This window comes from Phoenix dactylifera, chromosome 15, assembly GCF_051530095.1.
Source record: "Phoenix dactylifera cultivar Ajwa chromosome 15, Ajwa_hap1_PhDact_Kaust_v1.1, whole genome shotgun sequence".
NCBI lineage: Eukaryota > Viridiplantae > Streptophyta > Magnoliopsida > Arecales > Arecaceae > Phoenix > Phoenix dactylifera.
Window position 1 is genome coordinate 4,659,329 of NC_143204.1, and position 22,287 is coordinate 4,681,615.

The 22,287-nt window shown below is 39.2% G+C and overlaps 1 protein-coding gene across 9 annotated transcripts in view; it reads left to right on the forward strand.

The window, feature by feature from the left end:
• The window catches only part of LOC120106182 (uncharacterized), a 36,606-nt gene that overhangs the window by 10,179 nt on the left and 4,140 nt on the right, over window positions 1-22,287 (forward strand). Inside the window, exons 1-2 of one of the 9 annotated variants that reach the window (XM_089927404.1) lie at window positions 13,530-20,757; window positions 20,890-20,960. The exons of 6 other annotated variants lie outside the window; for them this stretch is intronic. The gene's annotated coding sequence lies outside the window, so the exon portion shown is untranslated. Of the gene's footprint in view, window positions 1-13,341; window positions 13,496-13,529; window positions 20,758-20,889; window positions 20,961-22,287 lie in introns of those variants that run through there. 2 more of the 9 variants (XM_089927408.1, XM_089927405.1) reach the window with 2 other exon arrangements.

Sequence of the window (22,287 nt, forward strand, 5' to 3'; positions counted from 1 at the left end):
TGATAAATAGTAGCTCTTAAATACTCCTCCAACCTCCAAAAATCAGTTCCTAGCCATTGGATTGAAAAAACTAGCTGTTTATAGTCGTTGGAGCCTTAACAAGTACATCTACAGAACTAGCCGTTAGGCTGTCAGTCGAGCTCGGGACGACTTGAGCTTGCCTGGGGTCGACTCGAGCTTTGATGGAGTCGGCTCTGACAGGGAATTCCAGAAAACACTTTTCTGATGATATAAGCTGAGGTCAACTCGAATTTTGTTGGGTCGACTCGAGCATGGTTGGGGTCAACTCGAGCTTTGGTGGAGTCGGCTCTGACAGAAAATCCAGAGAGCACTTTTCTGTTGAAACTGGTTGGGGTCGACTCGAGTACTGTACCAATTTTTCTGGGGTGACCTGAGGCCTCTGCCAAGTGTGCCAAAGTGTGCCAAATGTGCTAGAGTTGGCTCCAAACTTTTTGAGGTCGACTCTAATCCTGATTTTCTGCATCTTAAGGTTAGATTTGTATATGAAACTAATAAAAGACATTACAAGTAGTTTATTTTTATTTAGGATGCTTGGCACAAAAAAGAATACTTTTCTTTAACTATAGAAAGGACAGAATTGCCCTTTAACAAGAAAAACTTGACTCTTAACTTTGTCAAACTGAAATTTAGGTTTTTCCTCAAGTTTTTCTAATAAATTTGTCTTTAGATGAGTTCTTGAGAGTTGTTTTAATGGTATATGTAGAGCGTATCAAGAATGTATTTCCCTAAGTGTTTATGTACTAGATCAATTGAATTAATGGCATTAGTACTACCATATGATCTCAATGGCTTTGTAAACGTCAAAGTCACACTAGGGTCAACAATCTCCCTATTTTTGATGATTACAAAACATTGAGTATAAGCAAACTAACATTCATATTAAAAGTTAGGTTTAGTATTAATGAAGTTCTTTTGATTCAAGAGTATCGAGATAGTGTCAAGATTGGATCAAGATCGTCTAATTAAAGACCGTATCATATAGCATGGGTTGAACCAAAAACTCCCCTTATCTTATCCAAATAGGTGCCAAAAGAATTTTAACTTTTCTCTCCCTTACTCTTGTGTATCATTAAAGCAAAATATTCAAAAGTTTGTGCCAAAATAAGAGTTTCAGGTTATGTATCGAGGCAAGGCAAATCTCTATAATTAAATATTAGAACTTAGGCAAGATTGCATGGATATGTATCAAGGCTTATGATTATGTGCCAAATGCTTATGTATCATGCCTTCTTATGTATTTTGACTTATGTATCGTGAATTCTTATGTATCATGAATTATGTATCAAGAATTTAAATTTCAGATTTTTTTTTTGTCATATGTCTCCCTCTTAAGTATATAATATATGCCTCTTTGTTTAAGGGTTAATACTCATATTTTCTCACTTGTTCTCATATTTTCTTCCCTATACAATCTTTCTTATAGAATTTACTTTTTGGTTTATATTTTATATTTTCTCCCCCTTTTTGTTATCATCAAAAAGAATAAATGAATGAATGAAAGGGATACCATCACAAAGATTATAACTCAAGAAGAAACATTGTATTTCATCTATGCCAAAAGTACAATGTTCTAGATAAGAAATACAAACTACTACAAAAGATTAAATTGTATTCCGTCAATTAAAAGTAGTTCAACAACAAAAGACAAAAGTCAAAAATACATACAAGAGCTAGAAAAACTCTTATCACTAATCAAGAGGTGCTCCTGTAGTCCTATCACTAGGCCTAGATGGATCTAATAGTTGAGATGGAACTCTAGATCTCCTAGTATAAGTAGTGAGGGAGGTCTGGTCTGATGAGAGTGAGACGGTCTGCGAGAAGAGGAAGCACTGAGAACTGGCGGGCTCTGTGCTGAGACCTCAGAATCAACTGCTTGAGATGCAATGTGATCATGTAGCTCTCTCTCAATAGAAGTCAGCCTATCTGAAAGACTCATCACCTATGTCGATATGCCTATGATCTGTGCTGACAATCTGTCTGATAAGTTCTCTAGCTGACCCGTCAGCCTATCTGTCATCACATCAGCCATCCTACTCAGTTGCTTATCCGTGAAACTAGTAGGTGCTGATGGCTCTGACCTATGTTGTGGTGCTGATGATGAAGGTCCTGCCTCTGTCTGTGAAGATAGATGTTCCGCAGGTGCCTCTGGCTCTGGAATGGAGTCTCCGGGCTCTAGTAAATCAGGCTCAGTTGCCTGTCTCTTTGGCTCCTGCCTTGGAGCTCTACGTACCCACTGCGCTTCCAACTTCTAGTACCCCATGCACTGGAGTGTCCGTTCGTTGTAAGTATCCATAGTAGGCCTCTAGAAATCTCTCCATCTAAACTGATCTGATGTTGCCAAAATATCAAGGTGAGAATCATACCATATGGTAAGGAAGCCTTCATCCTAGATACGGCTTCGCGCATCTGCCTCAGTATCATCGCAGGGATATTCAGGAGAATGCCCTGAATAACATACTCCATGATAACCAACTTCCGCTCCGACACAATCATAATGCCCAACCTTCAGAAATAAGATCCGACCAATGAAACTGTGAAGTAGGTGCATCTCGGCTGATAGTGAACTCGCAATCAGATCATCAAAATAATCCACATCATCACGCTTCAACACCAACTGTAACTGTAAGGCTTTCAGTTTGACCTCTGATCTCACGGATATTGAACCCTATCTCGGTAAATGTAGAAGTCGATTGAAACTCTTCTTTGTAAGCATAATCCGGACTCCTCGGACATCTGACTCGATCCCGCTCGACCCTACCCGGAGTGAAGAGTAGAACTCTCTAACTAATCTAGGGTATGTTGGTACATCCAAAGAGCACAGATACTCCCAACCTTGCTGATGAATCCATGATCTCAAATGGAAGCCCTCCCGATCTAGAAATCCAAAATCAATCTTCCTTCCGGTGGTGACGGGCCTTCCGGCAAATCTAGCAAGTTGAACCAATGGGGAAGGAGGTTGCGAAGACTCTATACGTACCTCGGCTTATGGAGAAATATCATCTTGCCCTCTTTCTCGTTCCTCAGCCGTAGATGAACGAGTAACCCTCTTAGGTCGCTTGGCCACGGTTCTTTTTGGCCCCATCTTCACCCAATCCTTCCGTACAAGATGATCTATCGGCTTGGGAGAGGAAAGAATAGGGTTTTACCGGTGATTGGAGGTCAATGGAGGAGTGGAAGGGGGTTTTCTAAGGGGTTAGAGCTTGTTTGGAGGAGTGAAATACCTTTATTGGGGGTTTTGGCCGCCCTTAAAAAGAAAGGATCCTGCCGTCAAGTCGACTCAAGCCATTGCTCGGGTTGGCTCGAGGTGGAGTCGACTTGACCATGGTCTCTGGTCGAGCCGAGATCAACCCCACCATTTTTTTTTTTTGATAATTTATCACTGATCTGATCCTTATGAATTTTCAAGGGTCAACAATGCTCATGAGCAGATGTTCTAAATTAATCATTTGAGCAATGTTTCAAATCATATGAAAAGATTTTGGAGATGAGAGGAGTGTATCATGAAACTTTTGACTTTTTCTATGCAAAAGGGTCGCATACTCCTAATTTTCTTCTAAGCATGCAAAATCTATCCTCACTAAGGAATTTTGTAAATATATCTGCCAATTTTTTTTCAGTACACACATGTTCAACATTTATGTTTCCATTTTGCACATGGTCTCTAATGAGTAATATCTAATTTCAATGAGTTTTGCCTTAGAGTGTTGAACTGGATTTTTAGTTAAATTGATTGCACTTGTATTATCACAATTTACGAGGATTTTATCAATTTTAATTCCATAATCTTCTAATTGTTGCTTAATTCATAGCACTTGAGCACAGCAGCTTCCAGCTGCAACATATTCGGCTTTAGCCGTTGACAGTGTAATTGAATTCTGCTTTTTACTGAACCATAAAATTAAATTAGCACCTAAGAATTGACATATGCTACTAGTGCTTTTTCTATCTAGTTTATATCCAGCAAAATCGACATCTGAATATGCAATTAAATCAAAATAAGAATCTTTAGAGTACCATAATCCTATGTTAGATGTCCTTCTTGGGTATCTAAGAATTCTCTTGACATCAGATAAGTGTGATTCTTTAGGATCTGACTGATATCTAGCACACATACCTACTCTAAACACTATATCAGGCCTACTAGCAGTAAGATAGAGCAGAGGTCCAATTACACCTCTATAAAGTTTAATGTCTATGCTTTTACCCTTTTCGTCTTTGTCAAGCTTACTAGAAGTGTTCATTGGAGTTTCCATTTTTTTGTGATCTTCCTTTCCAAACTTTTTGAGTATTTTCTTTGTGTATTTAGCTTGGTTGATGAAGATCCCTTCCTTAGTTTGCTTGATCTGGAGTCCGAGAAAAAAGTTGAGTTCTCCCATCATGCTCATCTCGAACTCACCTTGTATCAACTTAGCAAATTCTTTGCAAAGAGAATCATTAGTAGCACCAAATATAATGTCATCTACGTATATTTGTACTACTAGAAGATTTTTATCTTTTCTTTTTAAGAACGGTGTTTTATCAACATTTTCTTTATTGAAATCGTTATGTAGCAAAAATTTACTTAACCTATCATACTAAGATTTAGGTGTTTGTTTTAAACCATACAATGCTTTATGCAATTTAAACACATGATCCGAAAATTCATAATTTTCAAATTGCTCTACATATACCTCCTCTGCTATATAGCCATTTAGAAAGGCACTCTTTACGTCCATTTGATAAAAGTTAAAATTCATGTAGCATGCAAATGCAAGTAATAATCTAATAGCTTCAAGTCTAGCAATAGGAGCGAAGGTTTTCTCAAAGTCAATCCCTTCTTCCTGATTGTAGCCTTTTACCACTAGCCTAGCTTTGTTCCTTATTACTATTCCATCTTTATCTAATTTATTTCTAAAGATCCATTTGGTTTCAATTACAGAATTATTTTTAGATCTTTCAGTTAATGTCCATGCATCATTTTTTTTAAATTGATTTAATGCTTCTTGCATAGCATTAATCCAATTTACATCATGTTCTGCTTCTTCATAAGTTTTGGGTTCTATTTGAGATAAAAAGCAAGATAATTATTTATATTTTTTAAGGAGGACCGAGTTCTTACTCCTTTCGATGGATCACCTATAATTAAATCTTTAGGGTGTCCATGCGCATACCTCCATTCTTTAGGTAGGTCATGAAGTTGTAGTAGACTTTGATCATCATCTTTTTCCTCCTCATCTTCTTTTGATGTATCTACTTGTTCTTCCGTTGGTATATCTTGAATAGTCAGTTTTTCAAGCTCGAATCTGCCCACATCATCATCAAAAACATCCTCTTTCCTAGAAGATTACTGTCAGACTCAAAACAACATACATTGATTTTTCAACAACAATAGATCTCCTGTTGAAAACTCTGTATGTCCTGCTAGAAGTAGAGTATCCTAAGAAGATACCCTCATCTGACTTTGCATCAAATTTACTTAATTTCTCCTTGCCATTATTTAGTATAAAATAGCGACAACCGAAAACTCGAAAATATTTAACAATTAGTTGCTTATCTTTCCAAAGTTCATATGGGGTTTTCTTTGTAATTGGGCGAATCAAAACACAGTTTAAAATGTGACAAGCAGTGCTCACAGCTTCAGCCCAAAAGTACTTTAGAAGATCTGACTCACAGAGCATAGTACGTGCCATTTCTACTGAGGTCTTATTTTTTTTTCAACAACCCCATTTTGTTGAGGTGTTCTAAGGGCCAAGAAATTATGAGAAATACCATTTTTATTACAAATCTTTTCAAAATATTGATTTTCAAATTCAGTTCTATAATCACTACGAATAGAAACTAAAGTAGTATTCTTTTTGATTAAGACATTTTTATAAATTTTCAGAAATATCGAAAATCTTTTATCTTTATGTGCAAGGAATGAAACCCATGTGTACCTTGAGAAGTCATCTACAATTACTAGGCCATACTTTTTTCCTCCCGAGCTTGCAATTCTAGTAGGTTCAAATAGATCCATGTGGATGAGTTCTAAGGGCTAGAAGTTAAAACTATATTCTTTGATTTAAAAGAAGTTCTTGTTTGCTTACCCAATTGACATGCATCACAATTTTATCTTTTTCAAACATTAACTTTGGCAAGCCTTTTACTAAATTCTTTTTAACTAGTTTTGAAATTAAATTCATACTTGCATATCCTAGTCTTCGGTGCCATAACCAAGTACTCTCATTTACTTTGTCCTCCATAGTAACTAGGCATTGACCATTCTTCTTGGCTGGATCATCAAGATCAACCATGTAGACATTTCCATATTATGAGTACAATACTATTATCTTTGGAACTAGTAATTATGCATACCGATAATTCAAAAAATACTTTAAAATCTTTATCACAAAATTGACTAATGTTAAGCAAGTTATGTTTTAGGCCATTAACTAACCAGACATTATCTATGAAAGTAGATGGAGTGATACGGATTTTATCCTTTCCAATTATGTGACCTTTGCTATTGTCACCACCATCTTTGGATTCTTCGGTGATGAATTGATCGATATCACCTGTTATGTGTCTTGAACAGCCACTATCTAGATACCATAGCCGATTCTTCTCATTAGCTGTAAGACACACCTACAAATAAAATCAAGGATCCATTTTAGGTACCCAAACTATGTTGGGCCCTTTAGGGTTAGTATTTATGGTTCCTTTTGTAACCCAATTTTTTTGATATTTTGTTTGCCTTTTTCATTTGATTTGTTATTAAATTTTCTAAAATCACATTCATCAGCCTTATGGTCTACTTTGTTTCAACAATAACAAGTTGTGTTTTCATTCTTGGATTTTACAAATAAGTTCTTTAGGTATTTTTGTTTTCTTTTTGTTCTATATCCTAATCTTGTTTTGTCATAAACAGCTCTTTGACTATCTAGAATCATATTTAATTTATTTGAGCTGAGTGTGAATCTATCTGCTAAAGATTTATATTTTTCAACTTCACTTTTTAGTTCAATATTTTCTTTGATTAAGGTTTCAGTTTCATTAGTTAATTTCTTACTTAATGTTTCATTATCATTAGATAGTTTTAGTTTTTCTTCTATTAGGGTTTGATTTCATTCTTCAAGTTTTTATTTTTGTGAATAAGTTTTTTGTGTTCTTCCATAAGGCCTAAAAAGACATCATGCAATTCATCAACAGTAAAGTCACATTCAAGTTCAGTATCTACCTGATCATCATCATGTGCCATGAAGCAAATTTGAGCTGTATTTTGCTGCTCTTCTTCATCTGAGCTCGATTCCTCACTTTCACTCCAATTAGCCATGAAAGCTTTCTTCTTGAATTTCTTCGGCCCCCATTTCAACTGTGGGCAATTTATCTTGAAGTGTCCGGGCTTATTACATTCATAACAGTTGGGCATATCCTTTTCTTTTTCCTTGTCCTTTTTCTTTTCTTTGCTAGAGCTACCTTTGAAGAAAGACTTCTTTTTGTAAAACTCATTTTTCTTCCTCATAAACTTTCTAAACTTCTTTGCAAGCATTGCTACTTCTTTTTCATCATATTCATCTTCCTCATCAGAGTCATCTGACTCAGTGTCTTCTCTAGGAATGGTAGACTTTAGAGCAATGGTTTTCTTTTTCTTGACCTCCTCTTTAGAATTCTGCTTCATTGTTAACTCGAGTCACAAGTGACCCTAGAAGCTCTTCTAGTTGAAATGCGTTGTGGTCCTTTGCCTCCTGAATTGCTGTTACTTTGGCCTCCTACATACGAGGCAGAGACCTGAGAATTTTACGCACCAATTCAAAGTTAGAATAAGATTTACCTAAACTCTTAAAACCATTTATTATATCTGTAAATCTAGTAAAAATTTCAGTTATTGTTTCAGCAGACTCGTTAACCTGATTGGTACCCTCATGAGTAATCTCTAATCTATTCCAAATTTCTTTAGCAGAATTACATTTTGAGATTCTATTAAATTCATTCGCATCAAGTGAGCAATAAAGAACATTCATGGCCTTAGCATTGAGTTGGGTTCATCCTTTTATCATTGTCATCCCAATCCTTTTTGGGCTTAGGAATGACCATGCCATCTATACTAATAATGGGTGTGTGTGGTCCTTCAACTATGATATTCCATATATCGTAGTCTAGTGCTTGTATGAATATCCTCATTCGTGCTTTCCAGTAAGTATAGTTTGTGCCATTGAATAAGGATGGTCTATTTGTTGATTGTCCCTCAGATAAAGAACTACCGACTTGTGTTGCCATAATCTTTGGCTTTTGATCGTGAGATCAACAATTAATATTAGAGCACCTGCTCTGATACCACTTATTGCCCAATATGACAACCTAAGAGGGGGGTGAATTGGGTTTTCTAAATTTTATAACATCAAATTAATTTGTAAATGAATACTCAATCTGGTCTATGTGAAGAGTATAAGTGCAGTGAAAGCAAAAGTAATTAAGCTCTAGGCAATTATAATTAAATCACTTTAAGAAAACAAGCTAGAGCAGCTACTCAATATAATAAAGGAATTAAAGTAAGTGGCACAAAGTAAACACAATGCAAACACAAGCATGTATAGTGGTCCGGTGCACTCCAAGGTACCTACGTCCACTTCCCAAGCATTTCCTTAAGAATTCACGATAATCCCTCGGATTACCGTTGGATTGTTTTACCGGACTCACAATCCAAAAATCTAACAGTTGGTTTTATGAGATCACCAACAAGAACCTACACTGTTGGTTTTACGGGCTCACCAACAAACCTACATAGTTGGTTTTACGGGCTCACCAACAAAAACCTTACAAGAAGAAAGTGAATCAAAGTATTAAGTTCCTTAATGAGTAAATAAAATAAGTATGCACTAAAGAGAAGAAAAGAGAAATGTTATCGCTTTGAAGACGCTTTTCTTTTCTTCAATGAGATTGCTTCACCCTTTAATGAATTGGTTGAGCTTCTGAAGGTACTTGAATTCTGCTCAATACCCTTCTTTTGGATTTGTACTGAAGCAATGAATGAAGCTCTCTTGAATATATCTTTTTCTTGAATGCTCGCTTAAATTCTCAAAAATATACTTTTTTTGATGAATAGTAGCTCTTAAATACTTCTCCAATCTCCAAAAATCAGTTCTTAGCCATTGGATTGAAGAAACTAGCCGTTTATAGCCGTTGGAACCTTAAGAAGTACATTTGCATAACTAGCCGTTAGGCTGTCAGTCGAGCTGGGGTCAACTCGAGCTTGCCTGGGGTCGACTTGAGCTTGCCTGGAGTTGGTCTGACAGAAAATTTTAGAAAACACTTTTCTGATGATACAAGCTGGGGTCGACTCGGATTTTGTTGGGGTCGACTCGAGCTTTGGTGGAGTCGGCTCCGACAAGAAATCTAGAGAGCACTTTTCTGTTGAAACTGGTTGGGGTCGACCCGAGTACTGTGTCAATTTTTTTGGGGTCGGTCCGAGGCCTGTGCCAAGTGTGCCAGAGTCGGCTCCAAACTTTCTAGGGTCGACTCTAACCATGATTTTCTGCATCTTAAGATTAGATTTGCACATGAAACCAATAAAATACATTACAAGTAGTTTATTTTCATTTAGAATGCTCGGCATAAAAAAGAATACTTTTCTTTTACTATAGAAAAGATAGAATTGCCCTTTAACAAGGGAAACTTGACTCTTAACTTTGTCAAACTGAAATTTAGGTTTTTTTTTAAGTTATTGTTACCCAAAGGTGCAGCCCAAGAGAGGGGGTGAATTGGGTCTTTTAAACTTAATAATGTGAAGTGAATGAGTTACTGAAATCTTCTAGTAACTTGGAGATTTAGCAGCGGAATTAAAGTTGCACAAATAAAGCAGTGAATAAGATGAGGAATGTAGTTAGAAATATACAGTGGAAGAAGAGAGACAAGTCACACACAAACACAAGAATATATAGTGGTTCGGTGCACTCCCAGCACCTACATCCACTCCCCAAGCAAAGCTTGAGATTTCACTATAACCCAGCAGATTATAGCCTGATTGTTTTCCAGGCTCACAATCAGAAACCCAGTTGGTTTTTCCAGGCAACCAACCAAAAACCTATCACCATTTGTTTTTCCGGGTTCCCAAACAACCTAGTTGGTTTTTAGACAAACCAACCAAAAACTTTACACTGATTGTTTTTCCGGGCTCACAAACAACTTAGTTGGTTTTCAGATAAATCAACCAGAAACTTTCTCTTTGCTGAATACTTCTGATTCAGCAACTTCCAATCAAGGTTTGGAAGTGCCTTTATAAGTTTCAGATGATGAAACTGTTACAGCAACAAATAAACCAAACAAAAGATTACTGCAACCAGAAAACTAAAACTTCATAACATATAAAATAAATCAATAGAAGCAATGCTGAAGCCGATGAAGAGATTGGCCCATGATGTGAATCTCAATGCCGAACACCAACTCTTCTTGTTGTAATGGATGAGAGGTTTTGACTGATTTTCTCACAGGAGCAAGTTTCAGAGGAGTGCCGATGAGGATAATGAACTTTTTAGCTTTTTCCTTCTCTTTTCTTTTCTGAAACTTTTCTTTCTTGATAGAATATTTCTCTCTTTCCTTATTGTTTTCGTTCTAAGGTTTTCTTGAATTTATAGACAAGTTCTTTAGAGGGATTCAAATTCCTTTCTTGTCGTTTTGATGGGAATCTTTTCTGTTACATTAAAAGACAAAAGTTGTTACAAGCTTTCCGTTGTGGTTCCAGTTGCACAGTGGTCGACTCATGTAACTCAGAAGTCGACTCATGTTTATTCTGGGTCGGCACTTCAAAATATTGAGACGGCTCTTGTTGTTGTGACTTCAAAGAGTCGAGTCTTTAACCTTAAGGGTCGACTCATCTTGTTCAGGAGTCACCTATTTAAACACAAGGGTCGACTCATCCAATTATTTTTCTGGCCAATGCTGAGACTGGACTGGGGTCGACTCTTCAAACACAAGGGTCGACTCTTCAATGTCGGGGGTCGACTCATTCGGAACAAGGGTCGACTCTTCAAATCTTGTCTAAAGCGGTAAAAGCTCTCTGTTTAATTTGAACTACACAAGGATCGACTCATGTTTTACAGGGGTCGAGTCATTGACTATGCCATTTGAAGAAAACGTGCTAGAGTCAACTCAAATGTCTCAAACAGAAAACTTTAGACTTCATCTTTGATCTTCATGGATTGGATTAAGATCATTTTCCTTTTAGAACATATCCAATAAAGTGTTCATGAAGAATTAAGGATAATGATTTTGCAGTGCTTCATTTCTTCTGATTTTTCTTGACTTATAGTACTTCACAATTGAGCTAACATCATTAGTACACAACATTATCTCAAGTATTTTGTAATCATCAAAATTCATCCTTTAGGGTTGACAGTTATTCTAATAAATTTGTCTTTAGACGAGTTCTTAAGAGTTGTTTCAATGGTATATGTAGAGCGCATCAAGAATGTATCGTTTTTTTCTTCCTTAAGTGTTTATGTACTAGATCAATTGAATTAATGGCATTAGTACTACCATATGACCTCAATGGCTTTGTAAATGTCAAAATCACACTAGGGTCAATAGTTGATCCAGTTGGTCAATAGATGGCAAGCCCTTCAACATCCCTTTCTGACCCAATAACTTCAAGCCTCCAAAATTCACATGCTCGAGCCTCAAATGCCACAGCCAAGAAGAATCTTTTACACACATCTTGAGATATTTAGCAGCATCAGTTTGGATATTAAGCAAAAACATCCTATTCTTTGTCATGGGCACCTTACCAATCACATTCTTCCTATCATCTTCAAGTAAGAGACTACGATTTTTCATATAAACCTCGTATTTCTTCTCCAAAAGTTGTCCCAAACTCAAAATGTTACTTTTCATACTTGGAATAAACATTGCACATAAGTTGATGGCCACTATTTTTCATACGAATTAAAATCATACCTTTGCCTTCAATTGAAACTTTAGAGTTGTCTCCAAATATGACAAACCCAATCACTGATACGTCAATCTCCACAAACTTGCTTTTATCTCTACACATGTGTTTGCTTGTGGCATTATCAAGATACCACAAATCTTTCTTGCTTCTTTTCTGCTTTGTAGGGTGGCAACAAAGTGGCCTCCATTTCCTCATTCTCTACATAATTAGCCTTCTCTTCAATATTGCTAGGGGAACTCCAACACTTCCGAGCATAATACCTATTCTTTTGGCAATTGTAACGCCAAATATTGGACTTATCATTTTGCCTTGTGTAGTTTTCTCTACCACGTCCTCTTGAGGAATGCCCCCTTTCTTCATTGTTGGAGTTTTGATTGCCTTGTCCGCCTCTTCCTCTTCCTCTTCCTCTTCCTCCTCTCCTTTGACCTTGTCCACGTCCATGTCCTTTTCCTTGTTGACTTTTCTCACGCTCCTCTTCCTTCTCCTTCACCGAGAGCTTGGTGGCTAGAACTTGCTCGATCGACTCCTCCTTCTTGTTGAATCTCTCTTCATGGGCTTGTAATGAACCCATATGTTGATCAACCGTCATAGTCTCCAAATCTTTGGACTACTCAATGGCTACGACGTGTAGTTAAACTTCGAATGCAACAAGCAAAGAATCTTCTCAATGATCCGGACATCCTCCAATCTTTCTCCATAACTCTTCATTTGATTCACTATGGCTAACACCCTCGAAAAGAAATCCGCAAGGGACTTGGATTCTTGCATCATCTACCTTCGCAATCTCCTCGTAATATTTGAAGTCACACTTTCTTTACTTTATCAACTCTTTGGTAAGAATTTTGTAAGATTTCCCATGCTTGCTTGGCAGTGGTCGCATTAGCCACTCTTTCGAACATGGCTTCATCCAAACATTGATGGATGAGAGTGAGAGCCTTCCATTGAGCAGGATTCATTGTAGCTTCTTCACGAGACTCCTAATAGCCTCTATACACGATCTTCCATACATCTTGCAATCCAAGCAAAGTCTTCATACGAATGCACCCATTCTCATAATTCTCTTTTGTAAGGCGAGCGAATTGAAATGGGAAGGTAGAATTGGCCATCTCTAGGATCAAGAAATTGTGGCCATCTCCAGGACCAACCATTGATAAATGAGAGTGAGAACTTGTTGGTCCTTCTAGATTTTCTTCTTCACAACATAAGGGACAACAAGGTTGAACATTTAATCTTCTTTTCTTTAGATTATCTACGGTCTGAATTTTCTTCTGTAAGGTTAAGCAGTGAAAAATCTTTGCTTTTTCTGGAATTAGAAGCTTCCATAGGATTCTAGCAGTTGCTGAAATAACTCTACCGTAGCTCAAGAATTTGTAGCACTTGCATGCAGTGAAAGTATTGTTGTTTTCCCATTTCCAGGTGACTGTATCCTTTCTTGTGTTAACTTCCGTGCTGTTCATCCATTGATGTAGTTCCCTCAATTCTCTGTTGCTGTTAGTGCTGAGGGTGTGGCGAAGGTGGCATTTAGTATCCTTGGTGTTCATAAAGCTTGCAACTGAAATCTCTGGTGCACAGGTTAGTAGGAATAATCCTGGAAATTGGTCTTTAAGATGTCTTTCCCCGGACCTATGATCTTTCTAGAAAGCTATTTCTTTGCCATCTCCATATTGAAAGGTTACCCTGACTCTGAAGATGCTAGTCACCATCACCACACTTCGCCAAACAGCCGGCGCTTGCTTGATATCTTTGCTTTCAGTTTGAGTAGGTAGTTTGTTTTTGTAGTGAAGTCTCCTAATCACCTCTTTCCATGGTTGGAGATGCTCTCCGAAGAAGTTCCACCATGGTTTGATCAGTAAACATGATAACATCATCTAATCGTATATAAAGAAAAGGTCTTTTAACAAACAACTTAAGATGACAATTAGTAGAATGTTGTGCAGCTGTTACTTCAAAAACACAAAAATGTCAGAAGGTTTCCATTGTTTTGTTACCCAGTAATGACTTGATTATATGCTCTGGTCAAGTCATAAACATGCCTACTTCTAAAAACTCGTTTCCATGATAGAATATGCCTAATGTGTTAAGTTGGATTGCAACAAAGTCACATGACAATGGAAAAACCACACGTTTCATGAGAACAGGGAGAACCTTTGCCCAGACTCTTGTGCTGGAAAGCTGAAAAAAGGCATCCTTCAGATAAAACTACATTGCTGGAATTTCCTCTCTCTCTCTCTCTCTCTCTCTCCACCCCCACTCCTGTATAAACGACAATAACTGCCCTTATTTATGGTACCATCTATCCAGGACTCAAAACTCATTTGTTTCTGCTTGTCCTTTGCGGGATGGGGGCAGCAAGGGGGCCCTGGACTTTCATCCGGAGATGATTTATACTCCCTTGTGACAAAGATCAATGACTTTGCTTAGGAAGTTATAATTAATGTGGACTAAACAATATGTGTACTATGTTTACGTCACTTTTTGTTGCACATGGACTTCTTTTCTTATAGTCGTTATACATGTAATATGGAGGCTGAGGCTCTTGTCATATCATGTCTGTCCTTGATGTTGAGTAAATCTTGTGTTGTTATTGTCAGACCCAAGCCCGAAATGCCGCAGATGCTGCACACCTGTACAGCGGACTATACAGATATGCAAGGCAACAAATCATATCAAAGCAATAGCAAATTCTTAAAATTTATTTAAGAATTAACTTATTTAAATGGCCCTTACAAAAGTTTCAAAGAACATATGCAAATATAAATGCAATAATTTAGCTAATCTACCTAAAATGCCAATAACTGAAGGAATCATCAGAAAATTTAGCAAATCCCTAAAGCTCCGAGTGATCATCCCTCTATACATTTGAATTTGAAAAATAGAGAAAACAGAATAATGAGCTACACTAGCCCAATAAGCAACATAATATTCCAGGATGGGGTTAAAGTATGTCAGATATTTAATCAAAACACAAAATAATGATAGAAAAAAAATCACCAATAAACATATTTTTCTTTTGGAATTTATTATTATTTTCACAAAAACTCTAATACCAAAATTTCAATATCAATAGGCTATGGCCACGTAACCCAGTGGCATGGGTCGCATAAAGTGCCAAACACCATTATTATTAGCCACCATATTGTTTTTAATGAATATCTTGTTCTATCTCGTATTAAATTTCTGTGACTTTAAATGAGATGTTTATACAACTGTTCTTCATGGTCACTAAGTAAATATAAAGATCATCCATGCTTAGGGAAGATGCGATGTCCTGCCATATTAGTTTAGGGTAGATATTTCATGCCAACTGAAAATGGATGTTCCTAAATTGCTTTTGTGAAATTTTATTTGAATGCTGATTAGGCTTGTAGCTAATTTGCAGGTTAATCCAAGAATAAATTAAAAAAATACAATTAATCTTTATTGCCATGTTAGCGGTGAATTTCTTGTCCTAGGCTCTTATACTTATATCATTTTCAATTGCATTTCTTATTAAATTACTTAGTTTAATATTCTTCACAAATTCTTCTTTTCACATATTTTTACGAAAACAATCGTACTCCAATTCCTGTGGATCGATACCCATAATCACTATTCTACAAGATACGTGTTATTGCGTAGTTTTTAAAGTTGACTATCAATTTTTGTGGCGCCATTGCCGGAGAATCACGGAAAGCTGGATTGGCTTGGACGTGGGACTTTACATGCGAACGGCTGTGTGGGATGTGCGGAAGAAACAGGATGATGTGGAAGGAGCTGTGGACTTTGAATGGTTGATTGCAAATGGGATGAAGGCTGATCTACGGACGTGATACGGGCTCAAATAGTGCAACGTGGGAGAGGATGAAGCTGAACTCGAGAGGTTGAACTCGATTGGATGCGGAGAAACTAATCCACACATGGATGAAATGGGGACTGTTGGGACTGCTCCGTGAATAGGATAACTCGATCCTTAGACTCGACCATTTGAATTTGAAATCCATTTTGAGAATTTGACTGGACCTGCACATATTAGACTCGACCAATAAGACAAATCAATCAGAATTGCCTCTGATAATTTATTAAAATGCAATGGTGAAGGGAACACATTGTTTCCAGGTTATATTTACATAATATGTGCATGAAAATAATGATATGTGCTATTAGAAAGAGGTTAATTTACGCATTATTTAGCACTTATCAAGGTCTCTTTCATGATTTTAATTATTTACATCTCATACAAATAATAATCTACCCGCTAAATATAAACATAAAATAACTGGTGATGATCATGGATCCAGGATGAGGGTCATAGTACAAGCACATACACGTCAATTAGTTAGCTCATCTTCAACTCTTGATTCGATCTTGAGCATCCTTGATCCAATCGCGATCAACTCCTTGATCCATCTCCAATCAACTCTTGATCTTGATATGCGCAATTCGTGCTTGTAGAGGTATGTATCGATCAATCTTTGACGTGCAAACATATCATAGATTACATTCCAAAAAACTATGCTAATTAAAACAATAGTTACATTTCTTTTTTCATGAGACACGTAGGTCTCTAATACATCAATATAAGATACACGCAGGCATCTTAAATTCTGAATTACATGTCATCTTATAACATCACATCTGAATATTTAACAGATTATATCATTATATGAGTTGCTGATCATGCAAGACATGATTCCCTCTCCCTCTACTTGATGCCAAGCAGCATGTCCGATCCACGATGTCGTCTTTGGTTGGAGACAAAGTGCACTATGAAGAGGTGGGTGAGCTGCTCGAAGGAGTGAATAGACTCGGGCCGAAGCTTAAAGAACCAGAATGAAGCCACCTTGTGAAGGGTCGTAGGGAATGCTTTGCAAAGTACGACATCGGTGGCTCTGTGCAGCATCATGAGAGCTTTAAAGCTCTCGAGGTAGACCAAAGGATCCAAGGTGTCGTCGTACATCTCCACTTGAGGCATCTTGAACTGATGTGGGATCGGTTTCTCCATGATCTACCAGGAGAAAGGAGGCTTCGAGAAGAAGTTGAGGTCGTTGCACGCCCTCAGAACCTGCCTTTTGAGGACCTAAATTTGGCGGCCCCTTTCTCGATCCTCCTATCGAGTTCGACACCCCGCTGAGGCGGGGGCTCAATATGACGAAGAGGCGAGAGGCTCTGGACAAAGTTCTCGCCAGAATGGAGGCTTAAAGTGCACCATCTCCCATTTCAGGAGGGGTTGTCGGGTGTGCTGACTCTGACGCGACCGCTTAGGATCCTGGTCCTAAGAGCGGTGGCTATCTTAGAGCATGTAATGTGGGGTTGTACTGGCCAGGTTCCGGTTTGGCTAGCCACGCCATTATCTACTACAAGCTCTAGATCATCATGGTCAACGTATGCACATATTAAGTGAGCAGGTTGAACTGGTCATTGTCTACAGGCATAGCGGACTACTCCAAAGGAGCAAGTTCGAAGCTCTACAACAACTCTTGAGAGGTCGAAGCACGGTGTTGCGAAGCACGCGACACACTACGGATTTCTCGTGATTTCATGCTGGTTATCTTTTCCTTCAATTGAGGTTGATGTAGCTGGAGGCTAGGGCCCTTCCTCTATGCCAATCTTTTGCTACCATATCCGGATCAAGGAAGGAACGTAGCTCGGATGATTTTGAGATCGGCCGGAGACGGACTAAGCAGGCTAGTTGAGGCATAGGGCACTGGACTCCTCTGTTGGGTGGCCTACAAGAAGTCCACTTGTCGGAGTATTTTCGATGGAGGATTCTCTGATGCCTAAGTCAAAAAAATGGAGACAACAATATGGAAGGCAGAGATTTCAGTAGAGTTAGCGCTCGGTGACGAGTGTAGCAAATTGCGTGTATATTGCGTAGCTGAGGTCCTCTGGGTTGCTTCTGTTATATAGAAATGTTAGTTTGTCATTATCTGGGCCGATGTGGCGTGCAATGATGGCCAAGCAGTAGTTGATGGTACAACTGCAGCATGCGTGCCAGGATATGACGCTAGTAGGGCAGAGTACGCTAGTAGGGCGTAGGATATGACGCTGTCGCGACTGCAGACTGAGAGGGCTATCGGCTGTTGAGGCTGTCAGCCCTTGTTGATGCATGCCGATTGTTCTCCGTGACCGGCGACTCCTCGATCAAAGTCAAAGTCATTTACCGAGATGAAGTCATTTGCCTTAGTTTACGACTGAGAACAAGGAGGTTAGTTAGGCTCGAGGTCGGGGTTGTCCAGTATTTCTCCCATCGGTTACCTCTTCTGACTTCAATTTAAAATTGAAATCTCATTACTTTGGAAATATGTTTTTGTTCTAGTTTACCATTGTAGGACAACTATTGATAGACTTTAGATTCTATTTGTAGTCGATGGATGCTGCTTAGGTGCTTATCGAGGTTATCCGTTCCTATCAGCAGAAGTTGAAGAGCATTGACCATCATCTCCAAGAGGCAGAGCGAGGAAGAGCCCGTGCCAAGGAGCAACGGGCTACGACGATGAGAGAGAGAGAGAGAGGAGGCGGAGGCACGAACTCACCTCTTATATGCAAGGGCCGAAACTGTCGAGGCTGAGCTGAATCAAATGGCAACAAGTTTCTAGGGGATGCAACGGGCCATTGTCGAGGAAAGGGCCCATGTTCAAAGGGAGGCTGAGGAGGAGATCGCTCGACTGAAGGATGTTGTCGCTGTGACCAAGTTTCGAACCTCTTAAGCTGAGGAGAAATTTACCTATGCAGAAGGCAAAGCTGCCTAATCTGAGGAGAAGGCTGTCCTTGCCGAGAGGGAAGCTGCTCGAGCTAAGGAGGCTTCCCACACTGAGGAGAGGGTCTAGCGCACCATCAGGGAGTACGAAGCTTCGGGAGAATTTTGCAACGAGATGTTGGTGGCCATCGGAGATTCCTTGAAGATAGGTTTCACCATTTGCCAAAGAAGGGTCGGCAAGCTACTCCTTAAAGATGATCTCAATTTAATTACTTTCTCAAAGGAGTGTTCCGATGAGGGAGCCTTCTTCTAGGTGTCCAAAAGTGAGGCTGAAGAGGAGGAAAAAGAATACAGAGGAGAGGAGTATTCTTTTCTTTCATCTTTATCATTTTTGTAATCCTCCTTTTTATTGAATGAATGAAATTCCCTCGTTGTTTCCCATTTGTTTGCTCCATTTTCTCTAAGTGTCTATCTTGAAATTTCTCAATTGGCAGACTTCCCCGGTCCGAGGTGAAGCTGCTCGGTACCTTGACCATTGCATAATCCGCTTCAGGCCCAAGGTAAGGCTACTCAGTGCTGGATGATGAGAGCGTCATGGCAAGCGCGAAAGTGCCCTACCTACCAGTCATTTTGTGGCTGGGCTCTTTCCATTCCCTCGTGAAGGTGCAAATGTTGTCATGCTGACCTTCATTTGGAGCTCCAAGAGACTCTTTTCGAGCGAGGATTCATTGAGCTTTGTGTCATCTTTATTTAGATGATGACATTGAATGATGCCATCTCAGCAACCGACTCATAGAAAATATTTTCTGAAATGAATACGGGTGGCCTAGAACTCGATAGCTGGACATGTGGCGAGCAATTATGTTGGGAGGCTCTGATCTCAGCTGTTTGTACCCTCTATAAATAGAGTACGGATCCACCTTTCGGGGCAAGGGATCGATCTCTGTGACACTTCGTTGCTTTCTTTTTTCCTTCGCTTGAGCTAGAGGGGTTGTTCAATCGCTAGGTCTATTCCGACCCCCTCTAGTGGAACTCTTAATAGGTCATGAAGCGATTGGCGAAAGTTGAAGATAGATCCGTCATTCTCCAAAGTGGGCTAATTGTTGTGAAAGTAGCATCTGGCCACTGTAGGACAACAAAGGCAGAGCTGAGGATGGATATTGTTAGCCTAGATGCACAAATATAATTGATAAATTAAATATTTCTAGTATTCAAAAACAATAAATAAAAAGAATAAACTAGCAAATAACTAACTTGACAATATAATAATAAAATGAAGAAAGAGAGAGAAGATGGCCTGTGGATCGAAGCACGCTGATGCGCTGTCCCAGGAAAGTTTATGCCCCCCACGCACGGGTCTGCTGGCACAGATCTCCTAGAGATACGACGACCCAATACAGAACCACGTCTTCCCCGTCAGTGCGCCTCCAGGGAAGAAAGAAGAGCACGTTCACGCTTGCAGATAGCTCAAAAGAAACTTAGAAAAATTATGAGGAGAAGAAAAATTTTCTTTATTTCTTTTCTCCCCAATGATCCCTAGAGCCTTTTTTATCTAGACTCTTGGAATAGGGAGAAGAGAAAATTTTGATTGTCCTTTGAAATGATCCCACTACAACAAATGTTGGTTTTGCCGACTAACTTTTTCCGACGCTAGGGGAAAGCGTCGGTAAAGGTTGGCTCACAGCCAACCTTTCCCGACGCTTTGGGTTAGCGTTGGAAAAGCGAAACAAACAACGACGCTCTAAAGCGTCGTTATAAGTTTAAGAAACAACGACGCTTATAAGCGTCGTTAGAAACCTCAACACCTCGCTCGATCGGCCCCCTCCCCTGATTTGCTATCTGCAACGACGCTCTAAAGCGTCGTTATAAGTTCAAGAAACAACGACGCTTATAAGCGTCGTTAGAAAACTTAAAACCCCACACCTCGCTCGATCGGCCCCCTCTCCTCATTTCCTGTCTGCGAGCCCTAGCCCCTCTCCTCATTTCCTATCTGCGAGCGCGCCGACTTCCCCGCTGCCGTCGAGCTCTCCTTCTGAGGTAATCCCTAGCTCGATCGGCCCCCTCTCCTTCTGAGCCCTAATCTCACCTCCATCCCTAGCCCCGATCGGCGATCGAAGACTCCGCTACTCCGCCGCCGTCGAACTTGCCGTCGTCTGAGGTAAGCCTCCTACTCCTCCTTCTCTTCCTTCTCCTCCTCCTCCTCCTCCTCCTCCTCCTCCTCTTTGTTTTCTTCTTGTCTTTAACTCTCGCCCGGCCCCGTCTCCTCATCCTCTGCCGGTCGGTGCCCTAGCGCCGACATCTCACCTCCATCCCGAGCGAGCCGTAGCTACTCCGCCGCCGTCGACATCGCCGTCGTCTGAGGTAAGTGATCCTCATACTCTCCGTAAATAAATTTTCGGGTAAATAATTCCAGTTTTCATGTTACTAGCAGAAATTCATTGCTATTTGTATGGTATTTCCGATGATTCTGTCATAATAATGGAGTCTATTTCATTCCTTAGCATCAGGTGGTCTATTTTATCTAATTATTTCATTGACAGTCTAATTTGGGTCCTGACATAAAATTAAAATATGTGGGAGAATAGACTTAAGTTATCAATGTTCAGTGATTTGAGACTTCAATGTTCAGTGATTTGAGTCTGATATCTTCAAGTTAGTGAAGACTTCAATGTTCACTAACTTGAGACTCAATGTTCAGTGATTGGAGACTTCTGGCATTTGAATTGCCTCATGTATTTTTTTTTCCGAATTTCTTTTCTGTTTGGTGCTCTTTTTTTTCCAGCAAAAGCATATATTTGTTATAGAATCTCATTTTTCTATTCCCTTCCTTTTTTCTCTTGGTTAGTCAGTTCAATTTTCAAATTGCAGGTATTTTGTACGAAGATGGAATTTAGCAAAAATCTAAAATTAGGATTTAAGTTTATAAGGCTACCATACTTTAACTTCAAGGTTACCCTAGCCGCACTCTATTTGTTTAGATATGTACTTCCAAAAGAGAGAGGAAAGGTGAGATTCCCTATCATCATAGACCCCCAGAAAACTATTCCCCAAACCGTAAGATTTCTTTGCAGTCTTCTACTTACCAAGTGAACTCAAGAACATATATTAGAATTCCTCGAGAGTGGAGGTTATAAATAAATCAATTCTTCAGCATAGCCCTCTTTCTAGTTCTTCCGCTACTCTTAAGTTGATCTCTGATCCACCTTTACTTCAAGATGCAAAAAAGCTAGGGCCCACAAAGGAGCCCTCCCCCGTGATCGATAGCCCAAAGCAAAAGGAGGAGAGACGGAGAGGGAAAAGGTGGTGAAAAAGACTATAATAAGAACCAAAGGAGGAAAGCAAAGCTGGCATACTCCTCCATTTTAAACCACCCTAACCTTTCCTCAGAGCCAGAGTAGCCATCCAAACAGCACAAACAAAAGAGAGGGAAACTAAGGGAACGAGAGAGATAGATAGATAGATAGAGAGGAGGAGGAGGAGGAGGAGGAGGAGGACACATGAAAGGAAGAGTAGGAGGAGGTGGAGGAAGAGGGAATAATGGAGGGGCAGCAGCATACTTCAAGTTAGTGATTTGAGTCTGATTTGGGTCCACATTGATAGCATGATGCACCCAATTATACTTCATAAATAACTGAAGTCTCCAATCACTGAACATATATGGGATGATATCTTACAATTAAGTTATCTT